Source organism: Chrysemys picta, chromosome 11 (assembly GCF_011386835.1).
Source record: "Chrysemys picta bellii isolate R12L10 chromosome 11, ASM1138683v2, whole genome shotgun sequence".
Classification (NCBI taxonomy): Eukaryota; Metazoa; Chordata; order Testudines; family Emydidae; genus Chrysemys; species Chrysemys picta.
This window is the reverse complement of record NC_088801.1, coordinates 7790287-7814876: the sequence shown is the minus strand read 5'-3', so window position 1 is coordinate 7814876 and position 24590 is coordinate 7790287. Positions and strand designations below refer to the sequence as shown.

The following is a 24590-nucleotide window of genomic DNA, read 5'->3' as shown; positions in this document are numbered from 1 at the left end:
ACACATTTTCACATTAAGGCTCATTCAGTCTGTGGAATCTGTACTGAGACAAAGGTGCCAGTTACAGGTTTATTATAGGGACAAGTCTTCATTAGAACCTCAAGTCAGCAAAGCACATAAGAATATGCTTATTTAGAGGCTGGGAACAGCCCTGAACTGAACCCTGTAGCTCTCTCTGCATAGAATTGAGCTGGTTTTAAAGCAGTGGTTTAGAAATGCAATGTTCCATATCATATTACTAGCAAGTTATACCTCCAGCAACTCACTCCAGTTGATTTGATGTGACAATTTTTGAATTAACACTCTGCTTTTAATGATTCAAACAATGTTCACCCAAATCCCTTAAGAGAACCAACCAAAGAAAACAAGTTGTGTGTGGCAATTCCTATAAGCAATTATTTCATTAGATTGTCTGTTTTCTATAGTGTAGAAAATTAGACTTTACTAACATTTCATAGAGCAGTTTCATAGAGTACATTGATTTTAATAAAATACACATTGATCAAGATAAAATGTCAGTCTTTCTGCTCTGAACATATCTGGCAGTCATTAAGCAATGTTATAATTTTACCAAATCAATTTTACACGCTCCCTTTAATTAAGAAGTGGTTTCATTTAACCTTGTTGGTATTGCTTGAAAGAAGCTTTCCCATGAGTCAGCAAAAAATGAAATTTTTCCAAAAAGCACAAAGTAGTACTATTATGGTATGTCTGATTTCATAAGCAATGTAGTACATAGATCAGTGGAGATTTCCATTCAATAGGAAGAGCTATATTTAAAATTAATAATCTCTGATTCTGCTTGTGCTCTTCAGCATTCTGCAATTTCAGGTCTGTGAAGATATACCACTCCCCTGAGAAATTAGAAAGGGAAAATATAAGTGGAAGTTAGAATACTTACCATGTGGGAGAGCAGAAGGCAGATGCAAAATGGCCACCGTAGAGCTCCAGTGCTGTCGCTCTGATGGTTTGAAAGGACGAGCACCCAGAAAAAGCATTCTGGGGAAAAAAGTTCCTATTGGATGACAAAGTTAACAGGGGAGAATTGTGGCCCAGAAAGTCATCAAGAAAGGCAATCTTAGGGGAATAAAAGGTTGGTTTCTGCATTGTTCCTATTGACAAGTGTGATCTGGGCCTCTAGGGTACAAAAATCCACATTTTAGTTTTGTGGAATTTAGCATGACATTGCATCCCTCCAAAATGCCCCACAAAATTAGTTGTTCATGTTTGCATGGGTATTTATGGCCCTTTTCTCTTCCTGAAGAGACTCGAACCAAAATTTGCTCACATGAATGTCTGCAGAAGGACAATATTCATCATGATGGTTTTTGTTCTAAGTCAATTCCAGATTTTATTCTGGAGTAACTTTTTAAACTCATGCATCTGACGAAGTGGGTATTCACCCACTAAAGCTTATGCTCCAATACATCTGTTAGTCTTAAAGATGCCACAGGACTCTGTTGCTTTTTAAACTCTGTTTGACACCGTATCATTCCACAGCAGCCCAGTGGCTAATCTGGGGATAGAATTAGAGGCACTCTCCAGAGTAACATAATACATGCTGTTGACATTGCCACTACCTTGGCCAACACACCAAGGATTGACCCCAAGATCTCCAGACCTAAACGCTGGCATTGCTATAACTTGAACTAGAAAAGGATTGGTCTGTCATTGGGGGAGGTAGCTACTCATATCCTCCGCAGACAGGCCTAGAGCAAGACCTGTAACCCACTCACCAGTGGATTACATGGTCCCTTAGGACAGCGTTTCTCAAACTTGGGTCTGCGGACCCTACTCCAGGGGGTCATCCCGTTGACCAAATCCTCCCCCTCCCTCCCAGCGCCTACTGCATGCCAGGGAACAGTTGTTCAGAGGCATGCAGGAGGCGGGGACGGGAGGAGGAGGACGGGGCGTGCATGGGGAAGGGGGTGGAAAGAGGAGTGGCAGGGTAGAGCAGGGGTGGGGCCTTGGGAAAAGGGGTGGAGTGGGGGGCAGGGCCTGGGGCTGAACAGCAGGCTTGGGGGGGGGGGGAGGGGGAAGAGGGAGGGGTCTGCAAATTTTTTTTTAATCAAAATGGTGGTCCTCGGGTTGCTAATGTTTGAAAACCACTGCCTTAGGAATCCTATGCATCTGTAGGTAGTATGGCTGCTGTCTGCAAAGAACTAAGCAGTTTGGGTAGTTACTAATCTCTGACTAATTCATGTCTTTTTCCTTTGTTGTCCAGCCCTGGAAATTGCACGCCACACACCCCCACAGTCTTTTCAAGCTTGTGTATTCTGATAGAAGCCATGTGACACCTTCCTTCTCTGACAAAATACCCACTTTGCATTCTTCTATATTATCTAATAATTCAACCATAACATTAGGCTCTTTATTACAGCCTCAGTTATAACGTTCTCAGCTCAATCAGAACTCTGTCCGAAATGCATTTCCTTTCAAGTCTGAATGAGAAAAAGGGAGTATTTTAGCTGAATGACCATGTGAGAGAAGAATTGTATCTTCAGTTTAAGTTAGTTTTGCCTCCCATCAGGAGGCATTTACTTAATCACAAAGAATGAAATTGATCGAGGGACTGGGAGTTGAAATAGGACTTAGGGTAGGACTATTAAAACCCTGTGACTGGCCTGTGCCAGCTCATTTGGGCTCACGGGGCTTGGGCTGCCAGGCTGTTTAATTGCCGTATAGACATTCAGGCTTGGGCTGCAGCCGGGGCTCTGGAACCATCTCAGGGTCCTAAAGCCAGAGCCTGAAGCTCTACACTGAAATTAAATAGCCTCGCAGCCCAGGCCCCACGAGCCCGAATCGGCTAGCACAGGTCAGCCGTAGGTTTTTAATTGCAATGTAGACATACCCAAAGCGACTCAAAACAAGGTTAGCAGGTTTCATTGAGCTGCTCGAGTCCTGGGACAGAAGATGTTGGGCAGAGGTGGGTGGCAGAAAAAGTTAGGGGAATATTACAAGAGTGCCAAGCACATTCCAAACATATCACAAAACCTGTGAATAACTCTGCTTTACAGACTGGCTATATCGATTAATACAGGGGCCTAAATGGCACACTGAGAATCACGTATTGCTTGCTTTAAAAAAAACCACATACTGGTGAGCTCCCCACAGGCCTGGCCCTAGATTTTGCACTGACTTATCCAAAGTCATATTGTCAGCGTTCCATCCCACATGGTATGGACCCTCCCCCTGCCTCAGCACTTCCCCTCCAATTCCTTTTCTTCCCTGCCTGAAACTTCCTCACGCATTTGTGAAGTACTCCAGCCCCCGTGACCGCCAATATGGCCCATTATTAAAAGATTATGTAGCACTCTGACCTTACAGGGCACTTTATACACTGCAAATAGAGTTCTTTCCCTCAAAGACCTTGCAATCTATGACCAACAAGACACAGCTCAAGACTTGGTGGTACAGAAATATCTAAGCTAGAGGGATAGACAGAACCATTCCGGTAAGGGTCAGAAGGATGTGGAGAAATCACTGGGAGAAATTAAGGAAGAGGTCACTAGAAAAATGGATTTGAAAAGGGAGTGCTAGAGGCCAAGAAGTGGGAGACTTCCAAACGCGAGGAGAGGCACGGACTTGAGAGGTGAAGCGGAGAATTGAAGAAAGAATGAGCAGAGAGGATTGGGAGATACTTAGGAAGCAAAAGCCGGTGATTTCTGAAATTTCATCTCTCAGATACAGGGTATTAACATGCATTGAGGAAGACATTGGGGTAAAATAGCTTATTTTTCTGATTTAAAATAGCAAGGATGTGCTGAGTTCAGAAAACTATTGGATTTGTACCCAACTACTCAGCTGAAGAGTATCAGTAATTATAGCTAGGTTAGAAGGGACATAATGACATCTATTACCCTTGATAATCCCCAACTTCATGTTTTTCATTTTCTCAGGACAGACCACTTCGGCTTTGCATCAAGTTCCTTGAAAGTTCTCACCAACCTCACTCAAGAGTTGCCTTATTGTCAAACCTTTTTCTTCCTACCCACAATGGTTTTCATTGAGAAGCCTTCAATTTCACTGGGGGCTAGAAGTGGCTTTATGGAACCAGTCACACCTACACAGAGGCTCTGTTTAGGCAGTGGTGAAGCAGCGAGGTAAGTAGCAACAATTCAGCATCCTGGGTTTATATGACAGCGTTGAATGGCTGTGCTTGAATGAGCTGACTGCTATTGCAGTGTTCAGTAGAATATTTGATGGAGTTACCTTTTGTGTTAAAGCTCCAGAAGAATGACTTTGAGAAAGAGTGAAGCACTTGCATAAGTGGAACTGCGCTGATGAGGTCTGAGTTATCCAACTTCTTTGTGATCAATTTAAATGTAGACTTTTCCCCACAGTTCAAAGTCTGGTTTGCTGCTTTACATACTTAAAAAAAAAAAAAAATCTCACACACCTCCACATGAGACAGCTTGGTGAAAGATTTGCAGGTGCTGAATCTTTTGGTGCTTTGCTGTCCAAGGGACACAAATTCAGCTTTAGAGAATTTTCTTGCCATTTTAAGCAGCTTGCTCCAGAGGTGTGATTGACCTCAGCACATCAGGCAAGTCTCATGCTCTGGACTGGAGGAATGAACAAGGGATGAAAAAAATACATAAAAAAAACCAAAACCTCGCACTGTTTTCCCCATTAGGCAGAAAAAGGAGCAAGAGAAGCACAGGTGACGCATGGCATGGTAATGAGGGTCCATGAATCAGAAGAGAACAGGGAAAGCAGCAGGTCCTGAGCTCCATTGTTAATATTGATATTATAGTAGCACCTAGATAACAGAGACTGTGGCCCCATGGTGCTATGTGCTGTACAAACAGAGTGAGACATTCCCTGCCCCAAAGAATATACCATCTAAATAAACACGCCAGATGGGGATAACAAATTGCTTTCCCCATTTCACAGATAGGGAACCGGGGCATGCCCAAGATCACACATGAAATCTGACAGCTGGGAACTGAACCCTGAATGCCCAGGTCCCAGTCTAATGCCTTATCAAGAGCATCCAATCTGTCTTCTCACTTAGGAAGTCACTCACCTGTCTACCTCAGTTCTCCATCTGGAATACTATTCATTCACCACTCAGCAATTAATTAGTTAATGTTGAGTATGCAATGCAAGTGCTAGATATTACTATGAAGCAGTGACAAAAGAGATCATGTCCATATACATTTCACAATTACGTCTTACCATATGATCTCTTGCACAGTTCCTGTAGAGTGTAATTCCCCTTACATTTATGAGATTGGAACGAGGTTGATCTGAGGGCTCTGCAATTATAGAATTTTTATAAATTTCTATTCAGGGTGCACCTACACTACAGCAACAAGGCTGCAGATGTGCTGCTGTAGTGCCATAGCGCAGATGGAAAAGGCTGTTCAGTGGATGTAGCCAAGCCATGTTGCCAAGAGGTAGTAGCTAGGTCCATGGAATAATTATTCTGCTAACCTAGCTGCATCTACAGTGGGGGTGAAGCTGACCTAACCATGTTGTACAGGGCACAGTTTTTTTCCCCACAGCCCTGAATGATGTAGCTAGGTCAACCTAATTTTTAGATGTAGACTCATGCAAAGTCCTGCTAGCCATTTCCAACTATAGGGGGAAAAAAAATCAATAGAAGTAATCTGCAGTGTAAAATAAACTATTTCTTGGTTTAGTGCAATCCCAAACAAACAACTTAAATCAATGCTGAAAAGTGATTTTTGCATGAAATCAAATTAACACTAAAGATTGAAGATGACAAATGGGACGCTACTTGAATCTCAGTATATTTCAAAATTTGAAGGATGTTTGGTTTGTTTCATATAAAATCATGACTGGTGTGGAGAAAATAAGGAAGTGTTATTTACCCCCCTCTCATAACACAAGAACTGGGGATCACCAAATGAAAGTAATAGGCAGCAGGTTTAAAAACAAACAAAAAGAAGTATTTCTTCACACAACGCACAGTCAACCGGTGGAACTCTTTTCTAGAGGATGTTGTGAAGGCCAAGACTATAACAAGGTTCAAAAAAGAACTAGATAAGTTCATGGATAGGTCCATCAATGGCTATTAGCCAGGATGGTCTGGGATCGTGTCCCTAGGCTCTGTTTGCCAGAAGCTGGGAATGGGTGACAGGGGATGGATCACTTGACGATTACCTGTTCATTCCCTCTGGGGCACCTGGCATTGGCCACTGTCAGAAGACAGGACACTGGGCTAGATGGACCTTTGGTCTGACTTAGAATGGCCGTTCTTATGTTCTATGTAAGTAGTGAGGATTTAGAAGGTGGAATAAAGAGACTGATGAGCTAGGAAGTCCTGAGAGTCCAGGTTCTGAAGCTCCCAGTTCCTTGGCAGCCTAGGCTTCCAGAATCTGGTTCTATGGCATCCCATTTGGTGGACTGTTGTGGGGACAGGAGTACTCCAGCTCCTAGGGTCCTCAGCAGCCTGGCTTCTAGGTCTTCCAGTATCAGGGGGTAGCCGTTTTAGTCTGTATCTACAAAAACAGCAAGGAGTCTGGTGGCACCTTAAAGACCAACAGATTTATTTGGGCATAAGCTTTCGTGGGTAAAAACCTCACTTCTTCAGATGCATGCTTATGCCCAAATAAATCTGTTAGTCTTTAAGGTGCCACCAGACTCCTTGTTGTTTTTGTAGGTCTTCCAGGGTCCACAGGTTGGGGGCAGCCTGCCAGGTGAACCATGCCAGACCAAGGGCTCCCCTCCCCATTCCTCACAGAACTTTGAAATGTTGGGGGTTTCTTCCAAACAAGAACAAAACCAAATATTAAAAAAGTGTCAAAATTCTCAGTGAAACAGAATGACCATCCTCCGCATAGTTTGATCTTCTCTTTCACATAACTGCTGCCTTACTCCATGGTTCCCATCACTGCAGTGTCTGAGCAAACTGCAGATGGAGTTTAGAGTTCCCAATTTACTAAAAAAAAAAAGCCTCCAGAATCTGGGTGAGAGTGACATCAGCATTTTCTGTGGGCCAGCGTAGGGCATCGTATCTTCTCCTAGGTCTTCTGCTAGACAACAGGGTAATGATATCAGCATGGACTTCAACAGACTAGCAACTGGATTATGTACCCAGGCTCCCTAGTGGACCTGTATTCGGGCTGCTACTCAAGTGCAGTCACACTACATCAGTGGTCTCCAAACATTTTAGCATCACATCACCCCTTACTGCTGTCTCTGCCTCCTCCCTCCTGGGCCAGGACCAGGGACACAGCTCATGGGGATGGACAGGGGGTAAGAAGGCCAAGCGTGGGGCTGCAACTAGGGGTGGGGCTGGGAATGGAACCACGGCCAGGGGACAAGCCTGGGGGCGGGGTCGTGGCCAGGCCACAGCTGGGGGCAGGGCTGGAGCAGAGCTGGGAGCTGAGTGGGAGTGGGTGGCACTCCCTGTGCCCCATGGGGACTGGCCGGGGCCCACTGCGCCCCCCCGAATGTTCCTCTATGCTCCTGGGGCAGGGTGCGCCCCACAGTTAGGCTATCACAGGTATGCCTACTCCGCTGCTGTCGTACCCTCAATTGCAAGGTCGACAAACTCTGATCGACTAACACACCCTTCTAGAAAAAGAGGTCAGTTCTCATTCCCGAGCACCCTCACATCCCACACAGATGAGGCAAATGGATCAGCACAGTCGGACACCCATCAATGCCCTTGTGCTCGGTCTGCATACATAGATACACATACCTCTGAGGAGAGCAGGAAGTCGCCACATACTCACTCACATGTAGAGACAGGCCCAAAAATCAGTGACTACAAACCATTAAGGCTGAATGGGTCTAACGACACGAACAATGGAGCCACCTTCATGGGGGCATGCTCCTAGGTGGCCTGGGAAAAGCCAGTCTGAGGCAGCAGAGATTTCATATCTTGGCCCTCTAACAAAAGGCCATTGGGCACCATGGTAAATGGCCCAGCCTCACACCAAGGAGGTAGTGGGGGGCGGGGGGGGCGGAATTCAGAAGGAAAAAAAAACAAAAAAAAACAAAACACCACACTAAACAACTAGCTTCCCTGACAAAGGGAGGAGCAGACACTTTCTAGGGGGTATATTTTGACTGCACAGTTAACAGGTGATCGGCGGGCAGGTTTGCCTAGCCCAGGTGTAAGCATTCCCCCCGCAAAGCCATACTGTGTTATGGAGTCCTCACTGTTTCTACACTCAGCCTTGTGTGTCTGGGGGTATAACCTAGGGCTAGGGCAGATGTTTTTCAGGGTTTAACAACTTCATTTGGGGGGGTTATTTTTTTAGCAATTTGAGTTTTATGCAGTTGACCAAAAATCAGGGTGTGTGTGTGTGTGTGAGGGGGGGGCTCTTTGTATATACACCACCACCCCAATATAATGCTGCCCTCGGGAGCCCCCCCCCCAAAAAAATCATCTTACCGCGTTATAGGTGAAACTACATTATAATCAAACTTGCTTTGAGCTGCCGGAGTGCACAACCCCGCCCCCCTGGAGCACTGCTTTCTATCTGAATTCGTGTGATATCAGGTCGCGTTATATCGGGGTAGAGGTGTACTGTAATAAATAACATACTGCACTGAGTAATCTTTGTCATGTTCCCTAATGTGCTATAACATACTACTATTAAAGTGTACTAGGACAACTAAGTAATCCTTAGTGCTCACCAGCAGGGTCTATATGGACAAATTAATTTCTAAAGCACATTAATGTGCTTTAGAAATCAAACATCCATAGTCGGTATTACTGCGCTGTGTAGGCAAACCTTTAGATCCAAGTTACCATTTTAGTGTTTTTTCCAGTGTTGATTGGATTCAACCCCCCATTTTGTTTTTTAATTGGGGGTGTTTGAGCAGTTGAAACCCAGACCCAGGGTTCTTTGTGCGGACACTCTAGGATTCTTTCCTAGTCAAGTATGGGCAAGCAGGTCTGTGCTTCAGGGGGCACTGTGGGAAGGACATTGGAGAAACGGTCAGCGCTTGAGTGATTTTTGCCTGTGTCCTCAGTGCAAAGTGGGAAGGTCCCAGCCCGAGTTAAAGCAGAACCTGGGCTCTAGTCTGTACCCCCAAGTGGGTAAACTAACCTGCACTTAACATACCTGTGTGGAGGACCGGAGGGTTTAGGCTAAAACCTGATCAAGAGCCCGGGTTAACTTTGCAGTGGAGACATACTAATGGAGTTAAACCACGACCAAGCTCGCTGGTTTCTTAAAAGATTGTAAGCCTGTTCTGCTTCTGTAACTGAAGAGGAAGGTCTGTCTAACTTAGTGTGTAGGGAAATGTAAAATGAGATTAGACTAAACATGCATACCAGATAAAAAAAAAAAACACCTAAACTCCCCCCCCCCCCCAACGCTTTGTTCCAACTGCTAAATAAAATACCTTGTTTTAAGAAGGCTCTTGGTCACTGTCACTGGGCACAGGTTCTTGAAGGGAGTAAATGCAGGCAGGAGCTGGAGGGTTGATAAGATGCGTAGCCTGACCCACATCCTAATCTAAGAATGGAAGGATCATGAGATTATGCCCAGAGATAGGTTAGGGCAACAGGTCCATCCCATGAGCTGGGTGCACTCAGGGGACTGAGGTGAAGCTAGCCCTGTAACTATGGCATCACCACCTGCTAGCTTGGAAATCTCACAGATCAGTGCTGCACCTGTTGCCTATTAACACAGATTAGTGATGATCTACTGTACAGAGAATCAGTGCCATATTTGGGTGTGGGTGTAAATTAGTTTATTTGCATGTTTGCTAATTTACAAAACCTGTTAATCTGATGTTCCTGTCATTAGCTATAGATTAAAATGCATCTGCTGAACGACGAAGATTCTTGGCTCAGTTTTGTTTGCACTCGGGCTGTGGAATACGTAAAAGGCACCCCAGTTTTCTTTACAACATTCATGATTGCAGAGTTAAATTGCAGTGGAAGTTGGCGGTGGCTCTGTTATTACCGCCCTCTGTAAGATGTATGTTATGATATGGTTTATGGAACTGAGCTGGGGGGAGGGGAGGGAACCTTACCCAAGCTAAAAAAAAGTGTCACAAGGATAAATCAATCAGTGAAAGGTTTAGTTTACTTATGAGACAGTAATTTTATAAACAATTTCAGATGAACTGAAGACCTCTGTCAACTACTGACTAAGAAAGACTTATCTAACTTGTTACTGTGTACTGTATTTCTGGAGTGTGAAAGGACCTTAAATTGCCTGTAAGGAACTGATGCTGCCTAAAAGGACATTAGAATAAATGAACCACAACATTCTAAGTGTTATCCTTTCAGAGAGAAAACAAAAACACTTCACAAAATGCATAAGAGCTTAGCTGTTGGAATAGGTCAGTGTTATTGCATGACTCACTTCAAATGTTCAGTGATAATGAATTGTTAACAATGGGCTACATCCTGGAATCCTGCACAGGTAGATGTGCCAGTTAAATCAATGGGGTCCCAATCTGAGAGTCCAGACTAGCTGGGCTTGGTTCAGGAATTGGGGGTGGGGAGAAAGATTTGGAGCATGCCACTTTTGCATTCCCCAGATTCCTGAGGTGGTAAGGGACTTGTCTGGCTCTCAACCTAAGCCAGAATAGCCTCAGGGTTACTCTTATTTATGGACACACTGAAATGGTCCCTAATGGATTTAAAATTTGTATTAAGATGATGTTAAAAAAGTGAACAGAGTCTGAGCATAGAAGTTTCTGGTTATCAGGGAATAACGTACAGATTATCGAGGGTGCAAAGTTTGGTTTAAGATAAGGTGGCATGAGGAATACATAATCTGCAATATCCCCGGATGGGGGTAAAAGGTTGATGGGTCAAAGTACAGGCATTGAGATATGAGGGTATGAAGTTCATAGAGTGGCTATGTTCGGGGGTGGAGTATAATGAGTGGATATGATGATGAGAATGGATTGACCCTCATTTGGTGTAGGGTGACCAGATGTCCCGATTTTATAGGGACAGTCCCGATTTTTGGGTCTTTTTCTTATATAGGTTTCTATTACCCCCCCCCCCACACACACACCACCTGTCCCGATTTTTCACACTTGCTGTCTGGTCACCCTAATTTGGTGAGATTTAATGTTCAGGGAGTTTATGGTTCCAGTTCATATGAGCCAACGGAGAAGGTCACTTGGTCCCTTTCTCATAGTGGGAGAACGATGTCACTCTGGCTCATGGCTCCTGGTACTGTCGGTGGCCGGTGATGTGCTCGATGTAGATGTCCCTGGACCATCGGATGGCGTCTGAGAACATGAGGCGCCGCATGAGCCGTGCGTAGCGTCGACCGATACTACTGCATAGTCCAATCACACCCCTGAACGTTCTCTGGGGGCCACGTGGCTGGAAAGAGCCAGCTGTGACTCCATGTCATATTTTAATTATAAAATATTTAATTACAAAGTAAGAATGCTGAAATGAAAATATTTCATTTCAGTTCATTTCCCCCCCTGAAATTTAATTGCAGGGAAGTCTCAAAAATTTTACTTTTTGGAGCAAATTCTCAACATGTTAGAATTGTCTCTAGAATGGAAATCCTGAATTTGAGAGCTCTATGTACAAATAACTCAAAATAATTTGGTCTTTTTCTACTCAAGCTGATGCATAACATCTCAATTTTAACATGGTTGGGGTGAAGAGAGACAGGATTTAAAAAGTAAAAAGGAAGATAATTGTCAGACAGTGGAACATGTAAATCAATTATTTCTGAAGGCTAGTGACTGCAGTAATCTTTTTGGATAAGTCCCCTTTGGGACACTGAACATGATCCAGATAAAGCTCTGGGGAGAGGGTTAGGGAGAATAACCTATTTCTGCAGCCCAGAAGAAAAGATGAGTGGCTCGGTAAAGCACAATTGGACAGAGATGTGGAAGCACAGGTGTCCTGGAATTCTGCAGCAAGGTCTAGAGAGACTTCTGCAGTCAGCTTGTGCGTGATCGTCAATCATGTCTCCAGCATTTTTCCCCTACAGCCAGTTACTCTTTTGCAACCACAGAATTATTGCTGGCTGCTACCAGAATGATGACAACCTAACGTCAACTATGGTTCCCTGGGATGCTTGGGAACATTTACCAACCAGGGGATTTCAGTCCATCATTAAATTTGAAGAATCCTTGGCATGAAGCAAGCAAAAAACAACAAGCACGCTCCAAACAGCAGATCCTATGTATTGTTTAAAACAAATAAAAATAAAAACACCAAACCAGCCAACACTGTCAGAAATGGAAACGGAATGACAGTGTATCTGTCATGTTTGTGCTCACCTACTGAAGAACTTGAATATACTGCCGTGATCTAAGCCCAAGCTGAAATCAGGGTTTTAAACCATGACCACCAATTCCTTTCTCAGCAAGTCTTTTTAAGGCAGCATCTGAAAGTGACATTGCCTCGTCTGTCACCTGCTGCTCTGATGAGTAATCATTCAGATGGTGGCACAATTCCACCTTCGCCCCCTCTCTTTCCAAGGGAAAAGAAAAAGCTATCAAAAAGAACAGTGCTGGCTTTGTCTTTTTAGTAGAGTGGGTGGATACTGAAATACCAGCTTCACCATGATACTTGAAAAAATTACTCAGGGGTAGTTGTGGGTTACCTGACCCACTTATACATGAAATGGGTATTTGGTACCCAGATACCCACAAAAATGACACACAAATACAGCAACTGAATTTACATGGACAGCCCATAGCCAGATTTCTTCTTTCTCAGAGGGTGTGGGGAGGTATAGACGAAAGGAGAATTGAAATCACAGGCAGCTATGAACAGAGGATGGATTAGCCGTACCCATCCAGTACCACTAATAATAAACCTATTTCATAACTGGCTGGTGATTCATTATCTTTGTTATTACAATAAGCCTTGGAGCCTAAGACCAGGGCCCAACTGTTCTAGGTGCTGTACAGACACACGGTAGCAGACAGTCCTTGCACTGAGAGAGTTACAATTTGCAGACAAAACAGACTGCAGCAATGGAATCCTCATTGTAAAGATGGGCACAGACAGATCAAGTAACTTGCCCAGTATCACATTGTAATTGGTTTGATTATTGTAGCATTTAGAGGACTCTGTCATGGACCATTGTGCTCAGTGCCGTACAAACAGAACGATTTAGGAGAAGATCCATGAACTAAAGGCAGATTTCCTGAGTCCTAGTCCAGTGCCTTAATTAAACCATCCTCTCTCATGAGTTAAATTTTTATTTACAACCTTCACCCCCACCCATGAACTACGTAGCTCTGACAATTTCACAAGAATGCTTGAAACCTGTTCCTATAGGATTTCTAGCCTAGCATTTCTGACTCTAGAGGTCTTAATAAGCATCCCAACACTTAGTAATGTTGCCCCTTTTTGACCCAAGCTAGTCAAGGTTCAGGGCCCTGAGGACATTCTGGCTGGGAGTAGAAATTGATGGAATCGGGTATTTCTTTGATGCAGTTTTGTTTATTTATACAGAATGTACAAAGTCCTGTGTCTCAAAATGCAGGAGCCAAATAGCAGGAAACCGCTTCTTTAGCTTGCAGCAGCAACAGACACTTTTCAGCCTGCACCACAGACCCCAAAACCTCTTCCCATGTTTCTTTTAGGGTCAGCCACCATACTTTCAGCAGCTGCTGACTGTCCATCTCTTTTAGTTTCTAGCCACCTCCCGATCACCACATCCACCAATAGCTCTTGGATTTCTCAATCCAAAACTCCAACCCCCTTTTGTCTTAGGTGAGGGACTTGTGATGAACACATCCTGTTAACTGAAAGGAGAGTTCACAACCAATCTCAAAGAGGCTTGTTATTCAGGCACTCACCAGAACCTCTCAGCATAACTGTATGCTGTTGGTAGGCGAGACATCACACACCATAGGGCCTGATTCTACCACGGTGCGTACTAGTTCCTCCCAGTGCTCTCAGCGTCTTGCAGGATTATTCTATCCTGTAAAGAACCTAGTTTGTTTGGGCATCATCATCAATTGCAAGCACTCTCTGTATGAATGGGGTTCTCTCTCCCCCGCCTTTATAGTGCCCCAGAACATACACAAGAAATTGGCAGCTTGTATCTGCAACTTGTTAATAAATACAGTAGCTGGGCATATCTTGTAGTGGAAAATTAGTACCTAAATAGGCCTAGATGCCAAAAAATGTTCACATAAATGTCTCCTCTTTTACTTACCCCACATTAACCTCAAGATAAGTGGATTTACTGTCAGTGAAGTGAAAAGAAAATTAAGCTTGTAGCAAAAGTTTGATTACTGCACCCAACTGCTTGGTGTACTCAGACCTGGGACACTGAAGAAACCCTCCCCCCCCCCCCCCAACTCTCATTAACCTTTAAAAGCTTCCTGACATGGTGGAATTACAGCAGGGAATTGTAAATGATGTATGAAATGAAGTGTCCCTCTCCACACAAACACGGAGAAAGTGCTTCACAATTACTATTATTGTATGCCATTTGCAGTAAATTCAGATAAACTAAAAAAATAGGCAGAAAGTTTGTTTAGTTAAAAGCTTTTTTGTTCACTTTGTCTCTTCCCGCCTTTTTTGGCTTGCTGTTGGCAGCTGGCTGCCATTTTGGGGCATACAGATGCTGGCTCAGAGATCAAACTTTGCCTACCCCAGCTGCCAACTGCAAACCAAGATGTTTTCCAACATAATGCCATGGGCTAAATCTAATCAAATCGGTGTTCTATACTCGAAACTTCGGGAAAGTTCAGATTTGGCTCTGGAGTTTGAACCTGCAAACTCAAATCTTCAGATCTGGGGGTGTGATTTTTTCCTAGAGAGAGCTGAAGTTTAAAGCCAGATTCAAGGTTCAAATCTGATCCTGGCCTGCTTGCTACATTTCCTTCCACAATTTAAGCTGTTAAACTTAGAACAGCATTTTAATAGCCTTTAAAATAGAGCTGTTCTCAAGTACTACTATCTTGGCTCTTTCCTCTCAGGGAAACTGTTCATTATACAAATTTGCAATAATATGATGAAGATACAGTAGTGTTATTAAAATCCAGATTATTAGCTCAGAGACTTCTACAAGGCTAAGGGCTGCTGTTTAAACTAATTTTCCTGTAAATAATGCTGCTGAGAAATATAGCAGCAATACTGCATCTTTTAAAGAGTCACCTTCGTGAAGAGGGAAGCCACCACCCAAGGTGCATTAATTTCCATTTTGTCACTCTATCTTTAATGAATTAAAAAAAACAAAACAACAAATTAGCCCCCAAGCCCCAACAGCAGCGTGAGATTTTAGTCTTTTCCTAATCCACCCATTTCTATGTATTCTACATACGTTCTTACCACACTTAGCCATAGTATCAGAGGACCTTCCAATGGTGCATTAGTCATGTGACCACGTCTATCACATGTTGTTGGTTCTCTCGTTCTTTCCCCTGGGGAGAATAAGTGTGTGCACAAGTGTTTTGTTTTGGATTTTTAAAAAAAATTCTACATACATGTACACGTGTGCACACTGATGTGTCCATGTTAGACCAGACAAGGCTAAAGAAATGTGTCTTGCACTTGGAGTGGAAGATGGCAAGGTTTCTGATGGTCCTTAATCCCTGAGGGAGTTCATTCCAGTCTTGGGTCGGCCTCCCAGCAATCTTGGTCTTCTGCATATTCTCTCTCTCTCTCTCTCTCTCTCATATCCAAATTCCCCAACGCATTAAGGAGGTATAGTTGGGCAGAGAAAGGTAATTCCGGTTCATAGAGAATTTTGAACCTGGATTTTGTTCTGATTTGGAAGGAAAACCAAAAATGTCAAAATTCTCTATGGAAGGGAATGGAGTCCTTGGTCTGGAGCAGTCCACCTGGGGTCTCCAACTCAGAGGCCATTCAGCAGGTGGGCTACCGAGAAGCAGGGCAGGGAAGCTGGCAGGAAGCCAGGCAGATTTAGGAAACCTGACCATAGGAAGAGGCAGGTTTCAAAGGGGTTCCATCAGAAGTTCATTGAAATCAAGCCATCTTGGTGAAATGTTTCAATTTTGATGACTCACGCAAACTCCAAAACCAAAATGTTGCATTGGAATTTTTCCCAATAGCGCTAACTCAGAGCCAGACACTCAGCTTGATCTGCAGATTTAGGGTTTACCAGCTTTAGCAGGTGGGGGCAGGAAGCCCAGACTGCACGTAGAGAAGCAGCTCCAGACCCTGGTTCCTTCAGAGTCCAGGCTGTAGGAGTAGGGGCTTTTTTGAAATAAAGGTTTCCTTTGTGCCACTTTTCTGGCTCAAGGAAGTAGGTGGAGAACTAATACCATGGCTATGGTTCTGTGTTTGCCTCAGTTTCCCTTTCTTCAGAACTAGTGTGGTAATAGTCACCAGATTCTGGGGTGCTATGAGGCTTCATGATATTTTTTCAAGATCCTTGCAAGAATGGTGCTGCATAAGGGCAATCTGCTATTACTAAACTCTCCCAAGTTCACGTGTCACAGAGATTGGTTCAGGATGGGAGGGGGACTCAAAGATTTGAACAGCTTGGTTAAATTTCCTATGCACGTTGAAACTTTGCCAAGATTATGCAACCACAAATCTGGGTGCCCCGTAGGCCTGCTTTAAGATTTGATTAATTTATTCCAAGAAATATTGTGTGTATGTACTTCCCACTTTTTCCTTCCATTGGTTTATGTAATTTACACACATTGTGTAATGGTTCAGATACCATTGGTGTTTTATGCACAAGGCAGCTGATCTATAAAACATACAGCATTTTGAAATATTGATCTCTTCTGTGCCAGCCAGTAATAGATAGTGTAGCATGGGATTCCATTTGTAACACTGGGATTAAAGGCAGGGAAGTGGAAAATTGGAATAGACCAGAATTCATGTGAAGTGAAAAGTACAGTTGGCAGTACTTCTAAAGCAGAAGAACAACTAATAAGTATTTTTTTTTAAATCTCCTAACAGCCACAAAGGCAGCAGTGGTAAATGTATCCAAATGAATGGTTTATCTTTTAAATTTATCTGGTGATCTATTAGGAATTCAGTGAAATACTAAAATAAGACTAAACTCGGAAGGATCTAGAAGGAACAGGACTCTAACAAGCTCTCTGTTGAGCTGGTACTGTAAGTAGCAATGTACGTGATAAATTAAGAACTGCCCCAAACCTTCACCCAAATCCATGACATGTATGTTTTGGGAGATACCTACTCAATAAAAACAAACAATTGTGAACTGGTCTAATGGCAGCTAGGGTGATTTGACTTCACTAGAGTGAGCCTGATTTACACCAGTGAAGGATTCAATCCTGTATATTCTCCTTTTTGTGTTTTCTGTGTAGAGGGTGCAACACAAAAACCTGTGTGGGAGAAGAGGAGTGACAATGCCTGGTTCCTGCAGTTCATAGATCGAAAGAATGTATGGCCAGGAGAGAGCATTAGATCACATAGTCGGACCTCCTGCATAGCACAGGCCATAGAATTTCATCCAGTTATTCCTGTATTGAGCTCAGCAACTTGTGTTTGGCTAAAGCCCATCCTCCAAAAAGGCATGAAGTCTTCAGATGAAGACTTCAAGAGATGGGGAATCCTGCACTTCGCTGAGTAGTTTGTTCCTCATTACTCATCCTCATCCTCACTGTTAAACTTGTGCCTTATTTCTAATTTGAATGTGTCTGGCTTCAACTTCCAGCCAATGTTTCTTGTTATGCCTTTCTCTGTATAATAAGAGAGTCCAGTATTTTCTCCCTGTGAAGGTACTTAGACTATTATCAAATCACCTTTTGATAAGCTAAACAGCCATGCTCAGTAACAGAACATAAAATATCAACACTGGCCAACACAGTTGATGGGGTTTTCAAGATCATTCAGCATTTGCCTAATTCTGCTCCCATTTAAGTCAATGGAATTTTTACCCTTGACTTCAAAAGGCACAGAGCTAGGCCAATGCTGAACACTTTTGAAAATCCCAACCCTGATTTATTTCTATGCTAAGTACTGTAGGGAACTGTGACAGCTCAGAGACAATTTTGTAGAAGCTGTCAGTCACCATACTGGAAATCTCAAGAGAGATTTTGAAAAGCTCAAAAGCTCTCATGAAATGTCTAACACAAGGGCCTGGTTAAGTTCAATAGAAAGGTTCCCAGTGACTTCAGCAGGCTTTGAATCAGGGCTCAGTTTTGCAGACTTAAGAGTTTTAGATAGTTCAAATTGCTTAACTCAAAAACTAGGTTGCCTAAGTGAACCAAGTCCTCCATCATGACTTTACATCTCACTCAGCCCCTGACATGCTATATCGTCATGCTATAATATGCATCTGCAGCAAGGGGCTCAATGCGTTAGCTCAGGGGTTCCCAAACTTTTTGATAGCATGACCTCATTTTAATTATTTTCTTCCAGGACCCCAGACAGCATGATCTTCCAAACAGCATGACCTCATAGTATGGTGTGAGAGACGTAGGGTTGCCAGTTTTGGTTGGATGTATTCCTGGAAGTTTCATCACATGATAATCTTTAAATTCCTGAAGAGTCCAGAACAATCTTGGAGGGTTGGCAACCCTAGTGCCAGGTGTCACAGTGTGGAGAATGCCATCCTTCATGCATCATGACCTCGCACATACTGTACATGCGAGGTCACACAGGGTGGAGCAAAATAGTGTTTTCCACACAGTAGGGATTGCTGCAACCCCAGCTCCTGAGCATGTAACCCCATTTGGGGTCGTGACCCAGAGTTTGTGAACTACTGCATTAACTATTAGGACCAGAATGCTAATAAATGGCCTCATGACTTATTTGTATTTCTTTTTAGTTCTCTCTCTCTCTGTGCCTCATCCAGGCCACATTTAAGTCAGTGGGGGCACTTCTATTAATTTAAAATGGAGGCATGACTGAGTCCTATAGTACAAATCAATCCTATTTTTTTTTAAATAGAGATGTAGTGAAGGACTTTAAAGGGAGGAGTCAAACTAACATAATGCCTAAGTTTCCACTTAGGAAATCTATGCTAGTTCCATGATATTTGGAATAATTTTCTCAAATTTTGTAATTTAAGTGCACATCATTCACAGTTTGGAGAACAGAGCTTGAATGGTTGGCTAACTACCATGTATGAACAAATGCATCATAACTTGACTAAAAATAGGTCAGATCAAATAAATGACTTATTTCATTGCCTTTAAGGTTAGAGGGCCAGGGTATTTCGTGACCATATCCTACATTTTGAGTTTATTATTAATCAGGTTTATTACGGGTAGTGCTTACGGAGATCATGGCCCCATTGGGCTAGGCACTGCACCAAGAGTATAGACAATCCTTGCCCTGAAGAGCTTACATATCAAAAAGGTAGATTTTATCTGCTTATCTGTTTCTCTCCCTTAATGGAAAAGATTAATCACTACATGTAAAGAAGTGGAAAAAAATTGCACAAACAAGTCACAATATAGACTAACAACCACATATTAAGCAACCCATGTGAGTAATTATCTCTGCAGTGGAAAACAACTTGGAAAAATGCTACTTCCATCTGAATGAATTGTAAAGCCAGGACTTTGCAAGTTGTTGTAGGGGGAGTTCTACTACTTCGTAACGATTGTTAAATTATCCAAAAGCATGTATTAAATAATAATAAGACGACTCATCTTTTAACAACTTGGTTTAGACTTCGAGTGGCAGAGGGTTTAAGTGGAAACTGGGTGTCTTTCTAAAAGATGTGCTCTAGATCAACAGAAATTATTGGCTTGATATAGGAATTACTGAGTGAAATTCTATGGCCTGTATCATGCAGGAGGTCAGACTAGATGGTCATAATGGTTCTGTCTCCTATTGAAATCTGATAGCCTAGGAAACGTTGAAAGTCCCTACTGTGCCATGCAGTCATATGGGATCTGCATTTGGGGCTGATTTTACACTCCATTACATGGCAGCCTCCTCCTGCTGAGAAACATCAGTAGAATAGCAGCTTTCAAATACTAATCACACTATTACTGTAACAGGAGATAATGAAACAATGACAAGTCTATAGGAAGCTATATTTTTTTGGTACTGAATCAGTCCAGTGCTTCAGTATATGCCAACCTTTAAGCATGTACGCAGTTCCACTGAAATCAGAACCTCCAAGCCTCTTGTTTTTACCACATCACTGGTGCAGAACTATAGCTGGGGGTGGGAGGGGAGGGGGGAGAGTCTATATATTTGACTAAAGTCAACAGTGGAACAGAGCGGTTGGGAGGTGGGAATACGGAAGAAGGCCACAGATCTATTCCATTGTACATAGGTCCTTAAGCTACCCTCATCACAGTATATTTGAGCACCTTCCACTCATGCATTAAACAACAAGAAGCTCTTGTATAGCACTTTCCATTAGCAGATCCCAAAGCAGTTTACAAAAGGAGGTCAGTATCGTTATACCCATTTACAGATGGGAAAACTGAGGATAGAGCAGGGACATGGTCACCCAATAGGAGAGCCAGGAATAGAACGCAGGTTTTCCAAGTCCCAGTTCTCTGCCCTAACTACTAGGCAACACAGCTTCCTTTAAGCACAATGCCTCAACATTAAATAAAGTGACTAACATTGTCACACACGGTTTGTTCTCGCCCACCTTTGCCCCGGGGGGGGAATTATGAGGGCAGCAGAGTTTTGTTTTCGTAAGCTTTTGGTTTGGGTGTTTTATTTTTTAAACATTCACGCTGCTCTATGTGGGCGTTAGAGAAATGCATCTGGAACTTGGAGCAGCAGGTTTGCTATGGTCCTTTCCTCCTGTGGGAGTTTGTTCCACAGTCTGAGACTGGCCCTTGAGATAGCCCTGTCGTTTGCACGTAGTCAGAGGTTACATGTTCTTGAATGGAAGGACAAGAGGTCTGAATTTGATGGATGGCACATTCACTTCTCTAGCTCACCAGTCAATGAGTGTGCATGGAGTGACCTGGCTGAAGTGAGGGGTGAGAAAAAATGAGCCACTCAAACGGTGGTGGGGCTGATTCTGGGGAAATGACAAAGCTGAGAAAGATAATTTTGGCAGCAGCAGTTTGAATTCGCTGGTATTAAGGGGCAGGTTAACATGAAAAGGGCCCTTAGAGCAGTAGGCTGCAGTAGTCAAATCAGAGGGTAATTAGGATGTGCATGAATGATTTGGTTGTCAGGACAGGTCTAATCTTAGAGATACTGTGAAAGGAAAAGTGAAAGATTTAGCCATAGTTTAGATCTATGGGGAGAAATCAAAGATGGACCACAGGTTATGGGTCTGATTGACATGGAAGACAGTGAAGATCTCAAACACAGTAGAGAGCAGAGATAGTGGAGTCCAAAAGAGGACCTAATGGATCTATGACTGCATACAACCTGTGCACAGAATGCCACGTAAGGGCATCACACCATTTTCCACATATGTATTATTTTCTATCCCTTTTTAATGGGCCCAAGCCTCTCACACAGCACTGAAATTGCAGATATTAAAAAGCTCTCCGACTATATGCTTAGGGGTAGGATTTTTCTTGTCAGTTTATAAGCCACAACAACCTTTGCCCAGGGCATTTCCTGGGGGATTAATGACCATCTAGGGTTAATAGCCTGCTGTCACATCTGTGGCTGTGAACTCCTTCTAGATGGTCATTAGTTTGCAGTGAAACATCCTGTGTGTTGCGGTTATCGCTTAAGTATACTGAATCTCTTCCATTTTGGAATGTGAAATGAGCTCAACAGTTAATCCCTACTAACAGAGGTAATGCAACAACCTCTCTGCCAGCATAACGCCACTGAAGTTAGTGGATTTACCCCAGCCAGAAGTGACTTTATCCCAATAACTCTGGCACTGAGAAACAAAACAGACAAACAAAGAGAGCCTGCTTTCTTCCAAGAGTTTCCTGACTACTGTAGAGGTGCCTGTTACCCCAGCCCAGGACAGCTTAATGCCACGCCCGGTCTGTTCAGGCTCTTCCTTCAGGGCACATTTTATTTTTCAAAACACACAAGTAACATAAAAAAACCCAACCATCTCCCTGACCAAAGCAAGCCACAGGGGCCTTGGGTATCACTTACCCACTGCTCCAGGAAGCAACCACTTTCCTGCAGTCCCACTTCAATTGATCTCTTTCAGGCATGCACAGGAATCACCTGACCCCTTCCCAGCTGGGGTTGATAATCCTTTCTCCCATAGCCAAACACCTGTTCTTAAAGGAACTCTGTCTCCAATCAGGGCCTGCCCCCTGGCCCTTAAAGGGGCAGACCACGGTGTTACAGGTACCTTTCTAAAGCAATGAGTAAGGAAGACTTGGAAAAGGGCTTTAAATTGGACTTGCCCACTTAAATGTGGTTCTGGGTTGTGGGAAGTGCCCTATACATCAGCAATAGTTGGGGGTTATGATTTTGGTCTCTTTAGAGCTCATTGGACATTTTCTGGCTTCTTTTCCCCTGAGGGAAAATTGGGCTTTTGACCATATGGATTTTTTTTACAAAAAGTATCTGCTTTCTGTGAAAAATGCTGAGTTTTTGTCAAAAACCCCCCCACAAAAATCTGACTGCTAAAAACCATTTGGCTGAAACTTTTGGTTTTTGACAAAAGTCAGAAATTTTCAGTGTGGGGAAAATAAAATCCAGCTAGCCGTGGTTCTCTTCCTTCACCTTCCCCGGTACCTTTTTTAAAGAGAGACCAGGAAAAGTAGGGATCATGAGGAAGAACTTTAAATAACAGCCTAATACAATGGGACTATCACTGTGGTATCAAAGTAAAACAGACACTAGTTGATAGTTCTGCTGCCTATGAAGCATAGATAAGGGACCAAGATGGACAAATTTAATCTGGAGAATAGAGTGTTTTATTTCCATGAATATTCACAGTGTGGCTATCACCATGGTAAAGCAGACGTCAGTTGATATCTCCACTTAGGGGGCAGCAGAATTAACCCTCTTCTCTGAACCATGTGCTGATCATGAACAAAATCAGGAAATTAAGAAAATATGCCCATAGTTTAAACCCTTTCAGAGAATGTCTTGGCCAGAAAGCTTTGCTTACACTATGCTCCTGAAGGTCAAGGGAGTTCCATAACTAAGGACCTTTGCCTGAGAACATCCTACCTCCAGATTACTGAGTGCACTGTCTCTGGGGGATGGGCTGAATGACCCGTAATAGGTCAGTACCATATAATGTCTATGATTCTTTGATGAGGAAGAGATTGTGTATGTATAAGGAGCTGGAAGGGTAAAACTAAGGGAAGACCAGGAGAAGAAATAGAGGAAGAGGAGGAGAGAGTATGTAGAAGGAGAGAGAGGAGGATTGGTTAAGGCATTCAGGTAAGACTCAGGAGAACTGGCTTTGCAATGGACTTCCTATGTGATTTTGGAGGGAATCAAAGGGGAATTTAAACAGCTACTCCCACTGACTTTCAGTCTCCACTCTTCTCTCTTTGGGCTTCAGTGCCCTATTGCTAAAATTGGGAAGTACCTTAAGTACTTATATGGCCCCAATCACCACAGTAGCTGAGCACCTCAGAATCTTTAATTCACGTATCCTCACAACACTCCTGTGAGGTAATCTCCATTTTACAGAGGGGAAACTGAGGCACAGTGCGGCTAAGTGACTTGCCCAAAGTCACACATGAAATCAGTGGCAGAGCAGGGAATTAAATCCAAGACTCCCAAATTCCAGGCTATCCTACCTCACTAATCAGACTTTTTCTCTCCCACTTCTTCTGTTTGTCTACACAGATTGGAAGTCCCTCAGGATAGGGACTGCCTTTCACCATGTGCATTGTTAGCCCACTGGAGCTCTCATCTCAGTTGGGGCCTTTAAGTTTCACCATAATACAAATAATAATGATGAATAATAATCATAGTGGAAGAAAAGGAAAACAAGGAGATAGGGAAAGGGAAAAGAGATTTAAGGAATCAGATCTTAACCTCTCCCATGTAATGTATTGTGACTGGATCCTTCAGCCATCATAATGATTATTTCCCTGTTTGCAAAGAGAATAGATCCTACTTTAACACTGCTGTGCATTTCAACCTTTGGAAAGGTTACAGAATCACACAGCGTAAACCCCAGCCTCTCAGTGGCTTCCCTGCCTGTTAAACTGTTGCATTTTTTCCAGCTTCTCTTGGGAAAGTCTATGCAAACCAGGTTATGGTTTGTGCCGGATGGAACTAAGCAGCACGGCAAACAGCTGGTGCAGAGTGAAGCCATCAGGGGTGGACATTACAGCGCCTAAGTCTCAGTGTGAAGGAGATTTTAATCTTTCCGGCTTGTAGAAATAAGTGCCTTGGAGATGACTCCCTATGCATCCGTGTTCTGTCTTCCCAGGAACAACAGGGGATTAGTTGTGCTGCAATGCAAGCCTCCAGCTCCTCAGTGACTGATGGGCTTGTGCTAAAGTTAGATCATTCTCATCAGATACAGTTCTCATGGCTACCGCACCACTGTGATAATGATCTGAATAGGTAACAAGTTAGGTCCCCTCAACTCATGTGACTAGACTCATGCTGCTTAGTCGGGGAACATTTGGAAGATTTATACTTCCATGAAATCTCTAAGTGAGCAATAATAATGATATTTAAGTATTTACAGGACTCCAGGGCACCCCCATCTCCAATGCACATAGAGCGCTGTACAAACCAGGAGACTACAACCCGTAACAGACAACCATCATCCTAAAGCACAAGTGTATGAAACAAATGAGGACATCCAGCTCAACCAAGGCATGGAAAGGAAAGTAGTAAAAACCATGTCAAGAAGGTCATTATT

At 43.2% G+C, this 24590-nt stretch overlaps 1 long non-coding RNA gene across 1 annotated transcript in view; it reads right to left on the bottom strand.

The window, feature by feature from the left end:
• Positions 1-21993, bottom strand: part of LOC135974235 (uncharacterized) — a 29530-nt gene extending 7537 nt beyond the window's left edge. Inside the window, exons 1-2 of the long non-coding RNA XR_010591457.1 lie at positions 21893-21993; positions 902-1015 (exon numbers count right to left, since the gene is read on the bottom strand). This is a non-coding gene — a long non-coding RNA (uncharacterized LOC135974235). The remainder of the gene's footprint in view (positions 1-901; positions 1016-21892) is intronic.
• Positions 21994-24590: the final 2597 nt, after the last annotated feature.